Consider the following 20439-nt stretch of genomic DNA (forward strand, 5'->3'; position numbering starts at 1 on the left):
CACTTCACTCTCTGGCACAGGAAATTCCAATGTTAATGAAGCCACCTGGGAAGGGGAGGGGAGGGATCAGATAGATAGGAGAGAGTAGCACCCAGGAATATAGACAACGTTACTTATCTTGCTTGGGATGACTATTTTATCTGAGATTCCCAAGGGACGTGTAGCCTGTGTGCATTGGCTGGGTCGAAATTGCCCCCAAGGATCAGGCCTGCATCCTGTGCATGTGCTGTCTCAGAAGCCGTGGTCAGTTCTTCGCTCCCAATCCAAAGCCCAGTGCCTAGGTTCCCCGGCTGGGGACGCCACGCTCCAGACTCCAAAACCAGTCACTGCCTCCCGGTGACTTCTCCTCCTGTCAGCTGAGTCGCTGCACTGCCTGCATGCACTGGCTGGGCTTCCCCCGAGGTCACTTCTGGGGCCAGGGCTGCGTCCTGTGTTTGCGCCTTCTCAGGATGCCATGCTCATCTCCTCTGTGCCCAGTCCAAAGCCCGGCACCAAGGTTTTCTGACTGGGACGCTGGCTCCAGGCTCCGAAAACAGTCCCTGCTTCCCCGTGGTTGCTCCTTCTCTCGTTAGCCGCGTTAGTGTGCAGCCTCTTTGTGCTGGCTGAGTCTCTGCGGAGGTTACCCCAGGGGGTTAGCTGTTAGGCCTGTGTCCCGTGCCTGCCCCACCTCAGCAAGCCACAATCAGCCCCGCCACTCGGCACCAGGGAACCGTGACGGCTCAAGGCTGTGGAGCAGGTCGCAGGTTCCAGAAGCGGTCACTGGTTCAGGGCGCACCTTTTCGCTCACCTGTCACTCATGTCAACTCTTTAGATCTGTGTTTGATGGTCAGGGTTCATAGATTGTCATGTATGTGATCGATTCACTTGTTTTTCTGAGTCTTTGTTGCAAGAGGGATCCAAGGTAGCTTCTACCTAGTCAGCCATCTTGACCCGGCCTACATGTGTTTTGAATATTCTTTTTTTATTCCTTTTTTATTGCGCTTTAGGTGAAAGTTACAATTCAAGTCAGTTTCTCATATAAAAGCGTATACACACATTGTTATATGACCCTAGTTGCTCTCCCTACAATGTGACAGCACACTCCTCTCTACCCTGTATTTTCCATGCCCATTCAACCAACTCCTGTCCCCGTCTGCATTGTCCTCTCGCCTCTAGACAGTAGCTGCCTACAAAATCTCTTGTGTCTACTTGAGCTAAGAAGCACACTCCTCACTAGTATCATTTTATGTCTTATACTCCAGTCTAATCTTTGTCTGAAGAGTTGTCTTTGGGGATGGTTTTAGTCTTGGGCTAACAGAAAGTCTGGAGGCCATGACCTCTGGGGTCCCTCCAGTCTCAGTCAGACCATTAAGTCTAGTCTGTTTACTAGAATTGGAGGTCTGCATCCCACTTTTCTCCTGCTCCATCAGCGATTCTCTGTCGTGTTTCCTGTCAGGGCAGTCATTGGTTATAGCTAGTTCTTCCATTCTCAGGCTAATGGAGTCCCTGGTTTATGTGAACTTTTCTATCTCTTGGGCTCATGTATTTCTTGTGTCTTTGGTGTTCTTCATTCTCCTTTGCTCCAGGTGGGTTGAGGCCAATTGATGCATCTTAGATGGACCTCTTTAAAGTACTGAAAAGCAAAGATGTCACCTTGAAGGCTAAGGTGTGCCTGACCCAAACCATGGAATTTTCAATTGCATCATATACATGTGAAAGCTGGACAAAGAATAAGGAAGATCGAAGAAGAATTGAAGCCTTTGAATTGTGGTGTTGGTGAAGAATATTGAATATACCATGGACTGCCAAAAAAAGCAAACAAATCTTTGTTGGAAGAAGTACAATGAGAATGTTCCTTAAGAAGCAAGGATGGCAAGACTGCATCTTACATGCTTTGGACATGTTGTCAGGAGGGATCATTCCCTAGAGAAGGACATTATGCTTGGTAAAGTACGGGGTCAGCAGAAAAGAAGAAGACCTGCAACAAGGTGGATTGACTCAGTGGCTGCAACAATGGGTTCAAGCATAATAATGATTGCAAGGATGGCACGGACCGGGCAGTGTTTTGCTCTGTTGTGAATAGGGTCGCTATGAGTTGGAACCAACAACAACAACAATTCTACTTTGCAAATCCAGAATTTTCATTGAGATCTTCTTTATAATTTTCTTGTTGTTGTCGAGACTCTGTTCAGTCATTGCTTTTATCCCTTTATTTTTTCTTGTATGGTTTATTTTTACTTCTTTGAACATATTTTTAATATCTGCTTTGAAGTCTTCATCTGACAAGGTCAATACATGGGCCCCTTCAGAGAACGTTTCAATGAACTGCTTTTTTTCATGCGTACGGTTCACAGTTTCCTGAAAGTGAAGAAGACTTGAAGCACTCACTAATGAAGATCTTAGACTACAGCCTTCAGTATGGATTGCACCTCAACATAAAGAAAACATAAATCCTCATAACTGGATCAATGAACAACATCATGATAAAAGGAGAAAAGATTGAAGTTGTCAAGGATTTCATTTTACTTGGATCCACAATCAGCAGCCATAGAAGCATCAGTCAAGGAATCAAAAGACACGTTGTATTGGGTAAATCTGCTGCAAAGGAACTTTTTAAAGTGTTGAAGAGCAAAGACGTCACCTTGAAGACTAAGGTGCGCCCGACCCAAGCCATGGTATTTTCAATGGCATCATATGCATGTGAAAGCTGGACAATGAATAAGGAAGACCTAAGAAGAATTAAAAAAAAAAAAAAAATTTTATTAAGAAGAATTGATGTCTTTGAATTGTGGTGTTGGTGAAGAATATTGAATATACCATGGACTGCCAAAAGAATGAATAAATTTGTCTTGGAAGAAGTGCAGCCAGAATGCTCCTTAGAGGCAAGGATGGCGAGACTGTGTCTTACATACTTTGGACATGTCGTCAGGAGGGATCAGTCCCTGGAGAAGGACATCATGCTAGGCAGAGTACAGGGTCAGCAGAAAAGAGGAAGACCCTCAACGAGGTGGATTGACACAGTGGCTGCAACAATGAGCTCAAGCATAACAACTCTTGTAAGGATGTCTCAGGACTGGGCACTGTTTTGTTCTGTTGTGCATAGGGTCCCTATGAGTTGGAACCGACTCAAAGGCACCTAACAATAACAGCAATGGTTCACAGTTTCTTGGTCTGCTTGTTTTTTGTTTTTATGTGTTTTATTGAAAAATATACATTTTACGTAATATATTGTAGCAACTCTGCCTTCTGACTCTTTCTAAGTGTTGTTGCTATCACCTTATTTATTTGCTAATTTGCCTGCAGTAGAACTGTGGGATATGTTTCCCCACAGATTGTAGTCACTGTGTCTTTCCTCAGTTTTTTTCTTGGTTTTACTTTTAAGTCTAGCTTCCTAGAGGCAACCCCTGTGTTTCCATAGCTTAGTTCTCAGCCAGTGATTCTTCAGAGGTTGTGCTCAAACACCTTGAATCATTAAGACTTCCACCCTCTCCTTCTGTATCTACATGCATGGAGGATGGAATAGTCAAAGGTCAGGCATTTTTAAAGTCTCAGTTTTTTTTTTATTTACACCAGGCTCTTTCATGTCTCCTGTGTGCATGCATGCAGAGTCACAGTCAGCCAAGCTTTTGTGGATAGCTTGGGCCTTTTCCATTCTCTCCTATGAGGATGTGTAGAGAGTATACCAAGGACTCCTACTGCTGCCTAATTTCTTGGATCCCCCTACTTCTGGCTAATCTGCCAGTTTGTTACTTGTCCCAACCAGGATCATAAAACCGGGCTAGGTGAGCTGCTAATCTTCCCATTTCAGGTGCCACTATTTGGCAATGCTATTTGGAGTGGGATTTTTCTGTGCTCTAAGAGCAGAAAAAAAAAAAAAAAAATTTTTTTTTCCTGCTCTTAGTCCTCTCTGGCAGTAAATCTGCTGGTTTATACGGTTTGCTTGTCATTATTAAAATTTTCAAGCCCAGGAAAGAATGTCACAGAATCCTACTGCTCTTGTATGACTTTCAGTAGCTTTTTATGAATAATCAATTCTTGATTTTGTATATGTCTTTTGTGAGTTTTCAGGACCTTGAAATGGTTGTTTCTGAGAAATTTGTTGAGTTTTATAATTGGTTTTTGAGGTGAAAATTTGCCAAGATACTCCACATACTGAAAGTCCCACCCCATGTGTATTAGTTTCTTAATGTTGCTGTATCAAATTAGCACACACTTGGTGGCTTAAAACAGCACACATTTATTTTGTTACAGTCCTGGAGCCCAGAAGGCCAAAATCAGTTGTGCTGTGCCAAAAACAGGGTGTCAGCAAGACCTTATTCCCTCCGGAAGCCCTAGAGGAGAATTCATTCCTTGCTTATTCCAGCTACTGGTTGCTACCAGCAGTCCTTGGCTTGTGGACACATCACTTCAATCTCTGTTTCTGTGGTCACATTGCCTTTTGGTCTGTGTCAAATCTCCCTCTGCTTCCCTTTTATAAGGTTACCTGTGATTGCATTTAGGGCTCATATGGGTAATCCAGAGTGATCTGTGCATCTCAGCATCCTTAATCATATCTGCAAAATGTCTTTTGCCATGTAAGGTAAGATTCACATGTTCCAAGGATTAGGACCTGGATATCTTGAGGGCCATTATTAAGTTTGCCATACCATTTCTTTCCTTTTAAATAATTTTTTCACAGTTAATATATGTCAGGGATTGAATTGTATCCCCCCAAAATATCTGTCAATTCGGCTAGGCTGTAATTCCCACTATTGTGTGATTATCCAACATTTTGTCATCTGATGTGATTTTCCTGTGTGTTGTAAATCCTACCTCTATGATGTTAATAAGATGGGATTAAACACACAGTCAATTCAGCCAGGCTGTAATTCCCACTATTGTGTGATTATCCAACATTTTGTCATCTGATGTGATTTTCCTGTGTGTTGTACATCCTACCTCTATGATGTTAATAAGATGGGATTAGCAGCAGTTATATTAATGAGGCAGGACTCAATCTACAAGATGAGGTTGTGTTTTAAGCCAATCTCTTTTGAGATATAAAAGAAAGAACTGAGCAGAGAGACATGAGGACCTCATACCACCAAGAAAACAGCACCTGGAGCAGAGCTCATCCTTTAGACCCGGAGTTCCTATGCCTGAGAAACTCCTAAACCAGGGGAAGATTGATGACAAGGAACTTCCTCCAGAGCCAATAGAGAAAGAAAGCCTTCCCCTGGAGATGGCACCCCAGTTTGGAATTCTAGCCTACTAGGCTGTGAGAGAATAAATTTCTTTTTGTTAAAGCTAACCGCTTGTGGATTTCCGGTATAGTACCACTAGCTAAGACAATATAGTTTCTTTTTTTCTGTATTCCCCACCTCTACAAGATGTTCTTCAATATCAGATTCTGGCTTTAAGTGAGGTTTGTTTGGTTATTTATTACTCTTACTAAAACGTTATTTAAGAACTCTTTTAAAAAATTATTTTGAAGACTTGTATTCTCAGATTGCTCCTTTTGTCATGGCAGGCTAGTTTTGTTTATTCCAATAGGCATTTTTGAATTTCACCTAGAATATTAAGTTAGTTTTTTTTCTTCTTTTGAGTGAGAATCTTCCAGGTGGTTGGGGAAAGGGGTATTTTAGACAGAAGATTTCCTTCTATTAAATCATGATCAAGACAGAATAGGAACCCTGGATTCACAAGGAGAAGCTTTAAAATATTTATGTCTTGACATCATATCCAGAAGTTCTGATTTAAGTAGTCTAAGGTGGATTGAACACCAGTATTCTTCTTGAAGCTTGTCAGATGATACTAATGTTTAGTCATCCTTGAGAATCCCTGCAAGAGGGAGATCTTCGATGATTTCTATTTCCTTTATTTCTGTATCCATCCTTTCTTAGATAACATATATACTGAATCAGTCCTCTGTATCTTATCTTTTTTCTCATTCTTTTGTGATTTTATTCTACATTTGTGTTGTCTTCAAGTTGGATTCCAAAATAAATAACATGATTTTAGAATAAGATTCACCTCATTACTCATTCCTATTAAAATATCATTTTGTGTCAGCAATGCCTTTTATTTTTAGAGGCCAGTGGTAATTGGGTTTTCTTATTAGTTTTACCAAGTCAGGCTGGAGATCTTGGTTTCTCCCTGGGCAAGCATTAGATTCCCTCTCATGTGTACCAGAGGGAGGGTCAGCTCTGCCTAAAGGGAAGAGCCTGCTGTTAGACCATGTGGGCAGCTGCAGGTTTGTTGGCTTCTGGTGGCCTGGCAGTGGGGAAGAAAAGGCCCAGGCAAGGTAGAGAGTGTCCTGGTCCAGCAGAGTGAGCTGCCCAAAGCAAGAGGTCGACATTCGCCTTGAGCCCAAAGCAGGGGAGCAGTGCAGGTCTGCTGTTGCTCTTCCCCTCACTTACAGTGTCTCTATATAAATCCTTAGATGGGCCGCTCTTTCTGGTTTTCTGTGCAGAAAGTACCTGTTATGTCAATAAAATCACTTCAGCAGGGATTGACCCGAGAGAAGTAGTCAGGGAATATGCTCATTTCTCATAATCCCTGTTTTGGATTTCGAAGTGAATAGAAATGTTTTCTAACTTTGCTTGGATACTCATCATATAATTTCCTGTATTGTAGATCTGTAATGGCATTTAATTAGAAGAGGAAGCTAGATTTCAAAATGCCACCTAGGAGGGTTCCAGGTGGTAATGGCAATCCTGAGGTGCAGGAGGTGGCAGACACAACCTCAGGCTGAGGAATCTCAGTAAGGCTTGTATTCAGTGTCAAGATGAAGATCCCTATGGGCTGTGAGGGCAGAAGCCTAATAAATAACTGACTTTGACTATTAAGAATCAGGACAAAGCTGGTTCCTAGGAGGTGAAGGTCAAATACATCCTCACTTTCCAACTTCTTTATTTTGGACACCAGCCATCCCTCCACAGCACTCTCTCTCTCTACTGGACTTGAAAGTGTGTTGCAAGATCTCAAGAGCTCATGGAAACACCGTATCTACACAAAAAAAATGTAATAGAGTAGGATTTAAATGAAGAAACGTACAGGGCGAGGCCTGGGAGGGGCCCCAGCTCAGAGCTTCTGTATTCCCAGGGAGCACGCTCACCCTCCAGAGAACAGATTATTGTGCTCATCAGTTAGGATATTTTAACCAGAAAATGCTCTACAATATCTGTATCTTTGCTCTGAGCTTCTGCCAAGACATCAGCACACCAAAACTTTCCAGGGACAGTAGATTCAGCCACTGTACTTGTCTAGTATGTGCTTATGCTCAACCCACTCATTTAGAATTACAGCTTCTACAGTTAAAATTTTCATAATCACAATTACATCTGTGACAATCATCCCTGATTCCATTCTTCACAGCTGAATCACAGTCATATCAGCAACCTCCGTCACCCTTTCTTCCCCAGATCCACCAGGAGAAAAGAAATACTTCCAGTGGGGATTCTCCCTTGTGCCTCTTCATTGGGTGTGAGTACAAATTCATGAAGACATGTGAGCGAGTCCCTCATGCCGTTAATCTTCCCCTATTTTTGATAGCTGATGTTTTAATTGCCCATCCCTACCAAACCAGTATGCTGAGGAGAAAACCATGTGCCTTAGTTCGAAGAATATTCTGTTCCAGTTAGAACCCTGAGCACCTGCATCGATAAGCAAAGTTCAGACCAGGGCAAGCCACCGAACTGCAGCAAATCTTGTTGCCTACGCCAGTTTGTCATGTTAAAAATCTCTCTCTTATCCCTATCTACCTGAAACTAGGTCATCTCATCCCTAGTCACCCAGGGCTAGGTCATCTCATCCCTAGCCACCCAGGGCTAGGTCATCTCATCCCCAGCTACCCAGGGCTAGGTCATCTCATCCCTAGACACCCAGGGGCAGGTCATCTTATCCCTAGACACCCAGGGCTAGGTCATCTCATCCCTAGACACCCAGAGCTAGATCAACGAGTGCAAGAGGAACATGCCTCAATCCAGCCCATCTCTGTATTGCTGCACCTCCCCTACTTCCACCCAGGTGGTTCTCTCAAGCAAGTATACGATGCTATCTATTTGCCAACTCCCATTAACTGCTAGTCCTGGAAGTGGGTTCTTCTGATGGGCACTGACATTTCCTACTCCAATGCACCCGTCATATTCCATAGGGCTGGGCCTCAGTTGGGCATCGTTTACTGTTCATTCAGCTAGCAGCTCTTCAGTCAATCAACCCTTCAATCATTCTGGTACTCTCAATCAAAGTTCAATATAACTGTCTCTCAAATGCAAATCTCTTGATCTCAAGGGCTTTTGGTATAAGCCCCATGTATTATTTCCCATTTTAGGGTATTTTTTAATAAAAGCTGGCTTAAAGGCAGGTTTGCATGCCTTTTGAGTTGTTACCCAATCAGATACAGTATCCATTTTCTTTCACACAACAGTCTTATTAAACCTTTTTAAACATTCAGGTCTCATAAATTTCACTTCACCCCTTTCATTTCAGCTACTACTGATATCAGCAACCAAAGAATTGTCTAAGCCCAGTGTTAACACCAGATGGTGCCACCACAAAAAAAAAAAGCAAACCCATTGTGGTCAAGTCGATTCCCACTCAGGACGACTCTATAGGACAGGGCAGATCTGCTGCACAGGGTTCCTAAGGAGTGCCTGGGGGATTCAAACCGCTGAACTTTTTTTTAGGAGCCATAGCTCTTAATCACTATGCCACAAGGACTTCTGGTGCCAAGTTGGATCTTGCTAATTACAAGGAAAAATTAAGAAATACTTAGGAACAGTCAGTAACTTGGGAAAGCTCTTAAATTGTTTTTCTAAAAACTAAGGGCAAAAGGCCACAGAAATAAACTCATCATACCCCAGGTGCTGGTCTGGCTTGAAAGAACCAAGAACAAAGGCCAATTAAGGCAATTTTACACCTTTTACCTAAATTGAATCCCTTGTAGAAAAAGGGGCAGGAAGGCCTTGAAATCCTCAACCAAGCAGCAGGAGTTTGGGGAAAGGCTGTGTTTGCAGTGGCAGAGTGAATCATTAAGGGGCAAGGAAGGCCGAAGTGCAGCTTGAGAGCCTGGGCTGGCACAGGGGCTCAGGGGAAGGTGAACAGGAGATGTTCTAGGGTCAGGTCACATACAGACACTGTGGAAAGCCAACTTTTTCTAAACTGGGTCAGCTTCTTGGAAACCCTGGTGGCATAGTACTACAGCTGCTAACCAAAGGATTGGCAGTTCAAATCCACCAGGAGCTCCTTGGAAACTCCATTGGGCGGTTCTACTCTGTCCTATGATTCGGAATCAACTTGACGGCACTGGGTTTGGTTTTGTTTGGTTTGGATCCAGTTGTCTCCTGAGCGTCTTGGATGGGCTTTCCATTAGCAGCTGCTACCTCAGGAGCTTAGTGGTTAAGAGGTACATCTGCTAGCCAAAAGTTCGGCAGTTTGAATCCCCAGGCGCTCCTTGGAAACACTACAGAGTAGTGCCGCTCTGTCCTATAGAGTCACTATGAATGGGAATCAACTCAATGACAATGGGTTTTTTTTTAACTTAGGAGCAGGGGGCTAGGGGAGAAGACTGAGCTGCAGACTGAGGCCAGCGACTATCCCTGAGCAGGGCCTGTGGAGCAGGGACTGGCACTGGTGTGTATTCCTTTCTCCAGGATAAGAGAGTCTTATAATTATGAAAGAGAAAGAACTGTGTTTTTGACCCACTGCTAGGCTGAAAGAACAAGGAGTTGGGGACCTTTTTTCACCAAGCACTTCCCGTTCTTTAAAGGCACATGGCCTTACTGTCACGGAAGGAGAGAACATTGTATTTATTCTCCTCCTGGATTCCTCCCTTCAATACTGAGTCTCTGCTACTTCCTAGCATTGCTTAGATGGTGAGGGCAGGAGCCGTGACAGGGTTCAGGGGGTGCTAGGAGGAGACTATCCTGAGTTTGTGTGGCTACAAACCCAATGCCAACACCAGATGGTGCCAACAGAACATAACAGCACGTGCAGCTGAGATTTCAGTCTCAGTGGTCAGCTTCTGAGCCCACTGGTTCTACTGAGGAAGAATAGCATCTGTATCCAGATGGCCTGGACTCAACTCCCTGCTCTGCTCTTGCTGGCAATTTCCCTCTTGGTGCCTCAGTTTTCCCACCTGTGAAATGGTGAGAACTTTAGGGCACTTACGTCTAGAGCAGGTTTCTCAGCCTTAGCACTATTGACATTCTGGGCTGGATAGTTCCTTGTCATGGGGGGCTGTTCTGTACATTGTGTGAGGTTTAGCATCATCCCTGGCCTCTACCCACTATAAACCAGTAGCATTCCCCAGTTGTTACAAGCAAAAATGTTCCCAGATATTTCAAATGTCCCCTGGGGTTGAAATTACACCTGATTAAGAACGGCACCGAGAGGCTCACTTGCTTGGGCCTTGCCGGGAGTCTGAGTCAGACATTTTTATACCCTGACGCTTGAAAACATCTTTTGCTTTGGTCCAAATAAGGGTTTTTTTTTCCCCCCTATATATTTTGTCTTTTGACACTCTGTCTTTTAAATACTGGCTGTGAAGTGTTTAAGAGTTATAGCCAACTATGGCTGCTAACCAAAAGGTCAGCAGTTCAAATCCACCAGCTGCTCCTAAGTTAACTTTTGAGCTTCTTCATTCCTTCTTAGGTATACCCTGAAATGTATCAAATTCAGTTCTCATAATTAACATATTTTGAATTGGATGATACATGCTATTACCCCTAGTAGAGTTCTGATTCCTTTAAGGCAGGAAATGTGTGTTCTCTATTCTGCTATCTGGATGATCTAATTCAATTTCTCTAATTCTCTGAGCACATTGCTCCTCCTCTATAAAAGGTGAATATGAATAATACAGTACTTGCATTGTATTTGTTCCTGGTGGCTTATTGGTTCATTCAATAAATATTTATTGTGCACCCACTACAAGTCAAGTACATGGTATTATACTACTTCAGGGATCAGATCAAATCAAATGAGAACTTATTTCAATAAGTTGTAAACTGTCTATATGTACTCTATGCCTAAGAAGTTCACTGAGACAGTGCAAAATGAAGGAAACCTGACAGCCTCCTGGAATTCTACAGACACGCAATGGGCTAATGGAGTGACTTGGCGGCAAACATCTATTGTCCTCCAAGAAAAGGAACTATTCCAAGAAAAGATCAGAGATCAGCAGAACTGTTGGAGAGACCTGTAAGCAGGGGTGAGATTGTATCTCATTGTACTTTTGATTTGCATCTCTCTTATGGTTAATGAGAACTCTGGTGGCATAGTAGTTAAGAGCTATAGCTGCTAAGCAAAGGGTCAGCAGTTCAAATCCACCATGTGCTCCTTGGAAACCCTGTGGGGCAGTTCTACTCTGGCCTATACGGCCACTGTGAGTCAGAAACGACTCGGGAGCACCTAAAACAACAGTGGTTAATGACAGAGAGTATCTTTGCATGTGTTTGTTGGCTCCTTAAATGCCCTCCTTGAAGAAGTGTCTGCTTTGTGCCTTTTGCCCATTTTTAAATTGACTCATTTGCCTTTTTGGTGTTGAGTTGTAGAGTTTTACATGTGTTTTGGAAAATAGATCCTTATTGGATATGTTCTTCTCAAAGATTTTTTTCCCAGTCTGCAGGTTGTCTTTTTACTCTTTCGATAAAGTCTTTTGATGAGCATGTTTAATTTTTGTGAGGTCCCAGTTAACCATTTTGTCTTCTGTTGTTTGTGTATTTGCAGTTGTGTTTGGTAATCTATCTGTAAAAAAAATTAGGTTCCATAGTTTTGACTCTATGAACTTTATAATTGTAGTTTTAACTTTTAGGTCTTTGATCCATTTAAGTTAGTTTTTGTGTATGGTGTGAGGTATGGGTCCTGTTTCATTTTCCTGCATGTGGAAATCCAGTTTTGTCAGTCCCATTTGTTAAAGAGACTGTTTCTTCACCATTGAATGGACTTTGACCCCTTGTAGAAAATCAGTTGTCCATATACATTCTCTGTTTAGTTAAATAATCAGAGTCCGCTTTTGTTGCTTACAACCAAATAACCCGACCAATTACTTTATGAAGTGCACAACCGTGTGGAGGAAGTGGATTGAGATATGCATTGAGGTGCTTGGACAATTTTTATTTCAAAAACAACACAAAAACTGATTGCCTATTGAAGAAAAGCGCATGTTTGTTACCTACTCAGCATAATTTTTAATGTCAGATGGAACTTGTAGGATTGTGAAGGGGCTTTCCAAATAAAAACTTCACAAATGAGCATATGTGACCCTTATGAACTTCACAACATGTGAGTGAGAGCAAACACATGATTTGCCTGTTACTGTTTTTAGTTGCCATCAAGTCAGCTCCAACTCATGGAAACCTTATGTATAATAGAATGAAATGTTGCCCAGTCCTGTGCCATCCTCAGGACTGTTGGTATGTTTGAATGCATTTTTGCAACTGTTGTGTCAACCCATCCCATTGGGTTTTTCCTTTGTTTTCATTGGCCCTTTCCCAAATATGATATCCTTTTCTAGCCATTGGTCTTTCCTGATGACATGTCCAAAGTAAGCTCAACAAAGTTTCACCATCCTTGCTTCTAAGGAGTATACTGCTTATATTTCTTCTAAGACTAATTTGTTCATTCTTCTTGCAGTCCAGGGTATATTCAGTATTCTTCTTTGTCTTCCTTTTTCCTTGTCCAGCTTTCACATGCATGTGAGGTGATTGAAAAGATCATGGCTTGGGTCAGGTACACCTTAAACAACAAACGGACATCTTTGTTTTTTAAAACTTTAGAGAGCTTTTGAAGCAGATTTGTCCAATGCAATATGTCACTTGATTTCTTGACTGCTGCTTCCATGGATGTTGACTGTTGATCCAAGTAAGATGAAATCCCTGACAACTTCAATTTCTTCTCCATCTATCATGATGTTGTTTATCGATCCAGTTGTGAGGATTTTCATTTTCCTTATATTCAGGTGTAATCCATACTGAGGCTGTTTGAGCTTTATCAGTAAGTATTTCAAGTCATCTTCATTTTCAGCAAGCATGTTTGTGTCATCTGCATATCACTGGTTGTTAATGAGTCTTCAATTTTTGTGCCATATTCTTTTTCTTATAGTCTGGCTTGTCGTATTATTTGTGAAGGGGCTTTCCCTTAATTGAATAATTAAGATCAAAGGAGAAAATCTTGCCTCATACCTTTTCCAATTTTGAACCACACAGCATCCCCTTGTTCTGTCTGAACAACTGCTTCTTTTTTTCTGTGTGTGGTTTGTAGATTTTATTGCTATTCTTGAGATTAAATTTAAAGAGCAATCTTTGATGTCCATATTAAGTTTGATTCTTAGAAGCTGCTCTAAGATACGACTTGTGACAATCAGACCAGAGTCTCTGAATTTATTCTTCTTGGTTTTCCTCATTTTCCTCTTTGTTTAGCTCCTGGCCATCTGTATAGTCACTTTGTTAGACAACTTTCTTATCACAGTTACTAGCATGGATTCTGCTCTTCAAACTCCCATGTACTTCTTTCTTCAAATTTTATCACTTTTTGAAGTTTGTTTCACCTTGGTCACGGTGCCTAAGAGGTTGGCGGATCTAATGTTCCCAAGAAAAATCATCTCTTTGTAGGCTGTGGTACCCAGATGTACTTCTTCTTTCGCAGCTCTGAATGTTTCCTCCTCTCTATGTTGGCTTACAATCACGTGTGGCTACCTGTTACCATCTCCATTACACAGTCAGAATGAACAGGACCTTGTGCTTGTGGATGTCCACAGGATCTTGGATGTCTGGTGTTCCAATCTCTATGCTATGGACACCTTGGATTCTTTCGGTGAACCCAATGCCATAGACCACTTTTTTTGTGCTGACCTCCCAGAATTGAAACTAATCACTGAGGACACAACTGTGTATGAAATGCAAGCACTGGTCTCCACATTACTATTTTTTTTAATTAATTTTTATTAAGCTTCAAGTGAACATTTACCATTCCAATCAGTCTGTCACATGTAGGTTTACATACATCTTACTCCCTTCTCCCACTTGCTCTCCCCCTATTGAGTCAGCCCTTACAGTCTCTCGTTTTGTGCCAATTTTGCCATCTTCCCTCTCTCTCTATCTTCCCATCCCCCCTCCAGTCAAGAGTTGCCAACACACTCTCCAGTGTCTACCTGATTTAATTAGCTCTCTCTTCATCGGCATCTCTCTCCCCCCCACTGACCAGTCCTTTTCATGCCTGATGATTTGTCTTCGGGGATGGTTCCTGTCCTTTGTCATCAGATGTTCTGGGGAGCATTGTCTCTGGGATTCCTCTAGTCTCAATCATACCATTAGGTATGTTCTTTTCATGAGAATTTGGGGTCTGTATCCCATTGGTCTCCTGCTCCCTCAGGAGTTGTCTGTTGTGTTCTCTGACAGGGCAGACATCGATTGTGGCCGGGCACCAACTAGTTCTTCTGGTCTCAGGATAATGTAGGTCTCTGGTTCATGTGGCCCTTTCTGTCTCTTGGGTTCTTAGTTGTCGTGCGACCTTGGTGTTCTTCCTTTGCCTTTGCTCCAGGTGGGTTGAGACCAACTGATGTATCTTAGATGGCCGCTTGTTGGCATTTAGGACCCCAGGCGCCACAATTCAAAGTGGGATGCAGAATGTTTTCATAATAGAATTATTTTGCCCATTGACTTAGAAGTCCCCTCAAACCAAGTTCCCCAGACCCCAGCCCCTGCTCCGCTGACCTTTGAAGCTTTCATTTTATCCCGGAAACCTCTTTGCTTTTAGTCCAGTCCAATTAGGCTGACCTTCCTTGTATTGAGTGTTGTCTTTCCCTTCACCCAAAGCAGTTCTTATCTACAGATTGATCAATAAAAAGCCCTCTCCCTCCCTCCCTCCCTCCCCCCTTTGTAACCACAAAAGTATGTATTCTTCTCCGTTTTTTCTATTTCTCAAGATCTTATAATAGTGGTCTTATACAATATTTGTCCTTTTGCAACTGACTCATTTCACTCAGCATAATGCCTTCCAGATTCCTCCATGTTATGAAATGTTTCAGAGATTCGTCACTGTTCTTTATCGATGCGCAGTATTCCATTGTGTGAATATACCACAATTTATTTACCCATTCATCCATTGACGGACATCTTGGTTGCTTCCAGCTTCTTGCTATTGTAAACAGAGCTGCAATAAACATGGGTGTGCATATATCTGTTTGTGTGAAGGCTCTTGTATCTCTAGGGTATATTCCGAGGAGTGGGATTTCTGGGTTGTATGGTAGTTCTATTTCTAACTGTTTAAGATAACGCCAGATGGATTTCCAAAGTGGTTGTACCATTTTACAATCCCACCAGCAGTGTATAAGAGTTCCAATCTCTCCGCAGCCTCTCCAACATTTATTATTTTGTGTTTTTTGGATTAATGCCAGTCTAGTTGGTGTGAGATGGAATCTCATCGTAGTTTTAATTTGCATTTCTCTAATGGCTAATGATCGGGAGCATTTTCTCATGTATCTGTTGGCTGCCTGAATATCTTCTTTAGTGAAATGTGTGTTCATCTCCTTTGCCCACTTCTTGATTGGGTTGTTTGTCTTTTTGTGGTTGAGTTTTGACAGAATCATGTAGATTTTAGAGATCAGGCGCTGGTCTGAGATGTCATAGCTGAATATTCTTTCCCAGTCTGTAGGTGGTCTTTTTACTCTTTTGGTGAAGTCTTTAGATGAGCATAGGTGTTTGATTTTTAGAAGCTCCCAGTTATCTGGTTTCTCTTCATCATTTTTGGTAATGTTTTGTATTCTGTTTATGCCCCGTATTAGGGCTCCTAGGGTTGATCCTATTTTTTCTTCCATGATCTTTATTGTTTTAGCCTTTATGTTTAGGTCTTTGATCCACTTGGAGTTAGTTTTTGTGCATGGTGTGAGGTATGGGTCCTGTTTCATTCTTTTGCAAATGGATATCCAAGTATGCCAGCACCATTTGTTAAAAAGGCTATCAGTTCCCCAATTGACTGACACTGGTCCTTTGTCAAATATCAGCTGCTCATACGTGGATGGATTTATATCTGGGTTCTCAATTCTGTTCCATTGGTCTATGTGCCTGTTGTTGTACCAGTACCAGGCTGTTTTGACTACTGTGGCTGTATAATAGGTTCTGAAATCAGGTAGAGTGAGGCCTCCCACTTTCTTCTTCTTTTTCAGTAATGTTTTGCTTATCCGGGGGTTCTTTCCCTTCCATATGAAATTAGTGATTTGTTTCTCTATCCCCTTAAAGTATGACATTGGTATTTGGATTGGAAGTGCGTTATATCCACATTACTATTTATGTTTCCCTTCTCCCTCATTTTGGTTTTCTACACCTGCATTATGATAAACATCCTGAGAATGCTTTCTGCTACTGGCCACCAGAAGGCACTCTCCACTTGTTCACCTCACCTCATTGTAGTGTCCCTATTCTATGGAACTGCTCATCTGACCTACCTACTGCCTGAATCCAACCAGTCACCTGGGAACGAGAAGCTAGTGTCATTGTCCTACACTGTCATCACTCCTATGCTAAACCCCATCATCTACAACCTGAGGAACAATGATTTCAAGGGGGTAATCAAGAGGACATTCAACGGCAGAGTCTTGCAGAAGTTAGATATGCTTTGAGTCCCTGTATGTAGAGTGTTTACAAAAAAAGAGGGGCAACTGAACCCACTAACAAAAGCTTAGGGTGAGGGAGTAGAAGATCTGTTTTTATTCCATCAGTGTCACTTACTGTGATGGGTATAGATCAGTGTATCGGCCACGGTTCTAGCAAAAAACAGATGGTGCTGTCAAATTGAGATGATAGAGAGAGATCTTAGAAGGAGATATCAGGGAATTACCACATAGTTTACACAAGAGAAATTCCATGCCTCTTTGCCCAAAGTGGCAGGAAGAAGTATTAACTGGAACCTAGGGAATTTTACAGGTTGAAAAAAAAAAAAAAAAGCCAATCAACAGGAACTGTGTCTTTTCATAGAGGAAGGCATCTGCACAAGCCTTATTCTGCTCTGACCCTCTCAAATCTACTGCCCGTACCTATTCTTCACCAAACCAAGTATGAGACAGAGGGCAAGAAGGCCTGTTGATGTAGTACGTAAAGGACAGCCTTCTGGAGCACAGAACAGGATGCAGAACTGTAAAGAATAGTTATTGAAATACCAACCACAAAACATTATATATTCTACAGTCAATTTGCTACAAAGATGAGTCATGTAATATGTTTTTTTCCTTTTTTTTTTTAATTTTTATTGTGCTTTAAGTGAAAGTTTACAAATCAACTCAGTCTCTCATACAAAAACTTATATATACCTTGCTATACATTCCTAATTGCTCTTTCACTAATGAGACAGCACACTCTTCCATCCACTCTCTATTTTCATGTCCATTCAGCCCTGAACAACTGCTTCTTGCTCCAGCTACAGGTTCCACATGAGCACATATAAGTGTTCTGGAATTCCCATTGTTTTAATGTTATCCATAATTTGTTATGACCCACACAGTTGAATGTCTTTGCGTAGTAGATAAAACACAGGTTAACATCTTTCTGATATTCTCTGCTTTAGGCCAAGATCCATCAGACATTAGCAATAATATCTCATTCCACATTATCTTCTGAACCTGGCTTGAAATCCTGACAAATTCCTGTCTACATATGGTCACAGTCATTTTTGAATTATCGTCAGCAAAATTTCACTAGCATGTGATATTAATGACACTGATTTGCCTAGTAACATAAAATTATATTTAAAAAGACATGAAATAGGAAAAGCAGGTTAACTCAGGCCATGACTTTTTTTTTTTTTGGAAAGGAATCAAGGGAAGCAAACAGATTCCTTTTAGCAGTAGACTAATTCCCTCAGGCCATGAGCTGTCGTGAGCTAGTAGAATCTGAGGGAAGCATTCCTAGTTATCACCATGATACTTGTCTCTAGATTTATGCTTTGATACCAAGCCGAGGAATTGAAAGTTGAGATCATCTAGTCCAGAGTGTAAATCCGAAACAACATCCCTTTTAAGTGGGGGGGTGGCCTGTGTGTGGTTGATATAGACCTCATCACATTTCATTTTGGGTATTTCACATAGGAAGCTCTTCATCATGGTTTTCTGTAGCCATTTCCTCTTTCATCTACCTAGACACGACTCATAAGCCCACATAGAATAAGCCTAATAGCTCGAAATTTTCTCCAAATCTCTTCTTATAATAGAAGACATGTACCCTGCCTTGTGTCCCCCTCACAGAATCCGTATAATCTCATCACCCTGATTGTTCTCCTTTGTCTACTCTCCAGGTCACAAACGCGTAGTGGGGCATCATGCGTCTGTCCTGTTATAGAATGCATCATCTGGGGTTCTTTGCCCTGTGGTTTCCAGTTGGGTTTGACAAGAGGAAACGAAGAATATGGATCATTGTGTGGAAGGAGAAAGAACTCAAGGCATTCCCTACCACCACTCCCTCTCTTTTCCTCCAGCGCTGTGCTACTGTAATGGCTTCATTCCTCTACCTACAGTGCACGTTGGGCAGCACATCTCCAAAGGGTGTGATTTTGCTGGATTCTGGAAATTCCCTTCTGCTGTCTCTTCAGAATAGAGATGGTAATAGCATCCAGCTGTTCCTAGTTCCAGGAAGCTTGACCATCTATTGTTGTTACCTGCCTACACCTCTGTAAGTACTCTGCTTGTTGCATGCTTTTCAGTGACCACTTTCATTGTGCCGTCTGTTCTCTTCCAGGACTCCACCTGATATAGAGTCCTCAAAGGTAATTTATTCATGTTGCAGAATTGACACATTGTTTCTCTATGCTCATGCCAACATTTGGTTTACCATACTACATGTGAATTCAGAAGTGTACTGGTAACAGAGATGGAAGAAAGGCAAAGGCAGCAATAGGCTGGCAAATAATGCGTGAAGTTCAGAGGGACCCCCATGTGTAGAGGCTTCCCTGGGTGTCTTGGGGAGATCAACGAAAAGGAGGACAAGCCCACTGTCAGAGGGAGAGCACAGCCAGAGTGGAATGATTACAGTTGTCATCCAGAATAACATAGATAAATTGCAAGAGGAAGGAATATAATCTAAAAGCAAAAAGCAAACATGTCCAGAGGTGGGGGCAGGATTGAGGCATGCCATTCTCAGCCCTCTATCTCCAGTGTTTGGAGAGTAGTGCAGCTTGTGGGATGTCTGAGGCCCTGTGACCTGGGGGGACAGTGGTCTCCCTAGAGAACAAGTACAAAGTACAGCACAAGGAAGGAATGCAGACGAGTATCCAAGAGTGGCCAGGTCAAAGCTGAAGCTTTCTTGAGCACAGAGTGAAGACTCACACTATTCCACCACCTTCTCTCCTCCACCTGCCCTTCTCATCCCCACCTGCTACTCACCTCACCCCAGCAAATATGCACATTCTAAAAGATATTCTAACCTCAACTTTTTTTCTAATTTATAATCTTTCACTCATCATATTAACCATTTACTGCATCCTCAATGAAAGGGTAAGAGAAAAATTACTAAAACAATGAGTTCCTCTTAAGGGCAAGTAAATGATAAGGCTGGACTGGGAGTAAGACATTTTAGCCGTTTCATCCCCAGGGAAGGAAGGTTGCTACACTGGCCTAGGGTATTGGGTACTATGTGGAAGGGGTTCTGAGCACCTGGGGTAATAGACCCTTCTCCTTACATGTCCTTCCATCTTCCTATGTGTTATATCTGAGTAGACAGACCTCATCACAGAGAAGCCGAAAGAAGAGAAGGCAGGGTCCACAGAGAAACAAAGTGGAAGTGAGAACCACTGAAGTCTTGTTAGTCCCACACAGGGCAGCTCTCTCAGCCTGTGAGAGAAAATGTTAATGACCAGATTCAGATGCTCTGGGCATTTTGAAGTTAAAAGGTTCACCTTTGACTTGATAAGATCCTCTATAGCATAAGGCTGTTCCCCACTGCCTCAGTTCTTGCCATATTTCAGAAGCCATGAGCAACACATCAGTGTCTAGGGCCCAGTCACCGCCTGGGGAATGACAATAGAGGATCCGAGCAGAGCCTACAGGAGAAGATGATACTTAAGGCAGGATGGTGAGATGCACGAAGTGAACGACATTGGCACCCATCCTCTCTATTTCAGGTTTATACAGATGGCCCATCCACCCAGCCTCCCCTTCCATACTAGTACATGCAGAGTGCACCCCTCAAGTAGTTCTCATGCCGTGATGGGGGCAGTGAGTTTCTTGAATAACTGATTAATATTGTTACCCAGTTGAGATTCAGGAGGCTAAACCCCAGAAACCAGAGCAGTGTCAGGAAAAAATGGAAGAAAAAAGCAATGCCAGGTCCAAGCATTTACTCTCCTGGAAGTCAGTTTGCAGCTATCTCTTTGGTGTGTGTGGGCACCTGGTGTGCTTGACCTGAATGTTGCCACTCTGTTGTTCTCATCAGTAACTGGGGCTTAATTCTTTCTTCCCACCATTGAGCACAACTGGGAGGCTGTATCAACATGTACCTG

General features: G+C 42.3%; 1 protein-coding gene across 3 annotated transcripts in view; it reads right to left on the reverse strand.

The window, feature by feature from the left end:
* Positions 1 to 20439, reverse strand: part of LOC126078111 (HLA class I histocompatibility antigen, A alpha chain-like) — a 598109-nt gene that overhangs the window by 544565 nt on the left and 33105 nt on the right. The window lies entirely within an intron of this gene.

This window comes from Elephas maximus, chromosome 1 (assembly GCF_024166365.1).
Source record: "Elephas maximus indicus isolate mEleMax1 chromosome 1, mEleMax1 primary haplotype, whole genome shotgun sequence".
NCBI classification, from domain to species: domain Eukaryota; kingdom Metazoa; phylum Chordata; class Mammalia; order Proboscidea; family Elephantidae; genus Elephas; species Elephas maximus.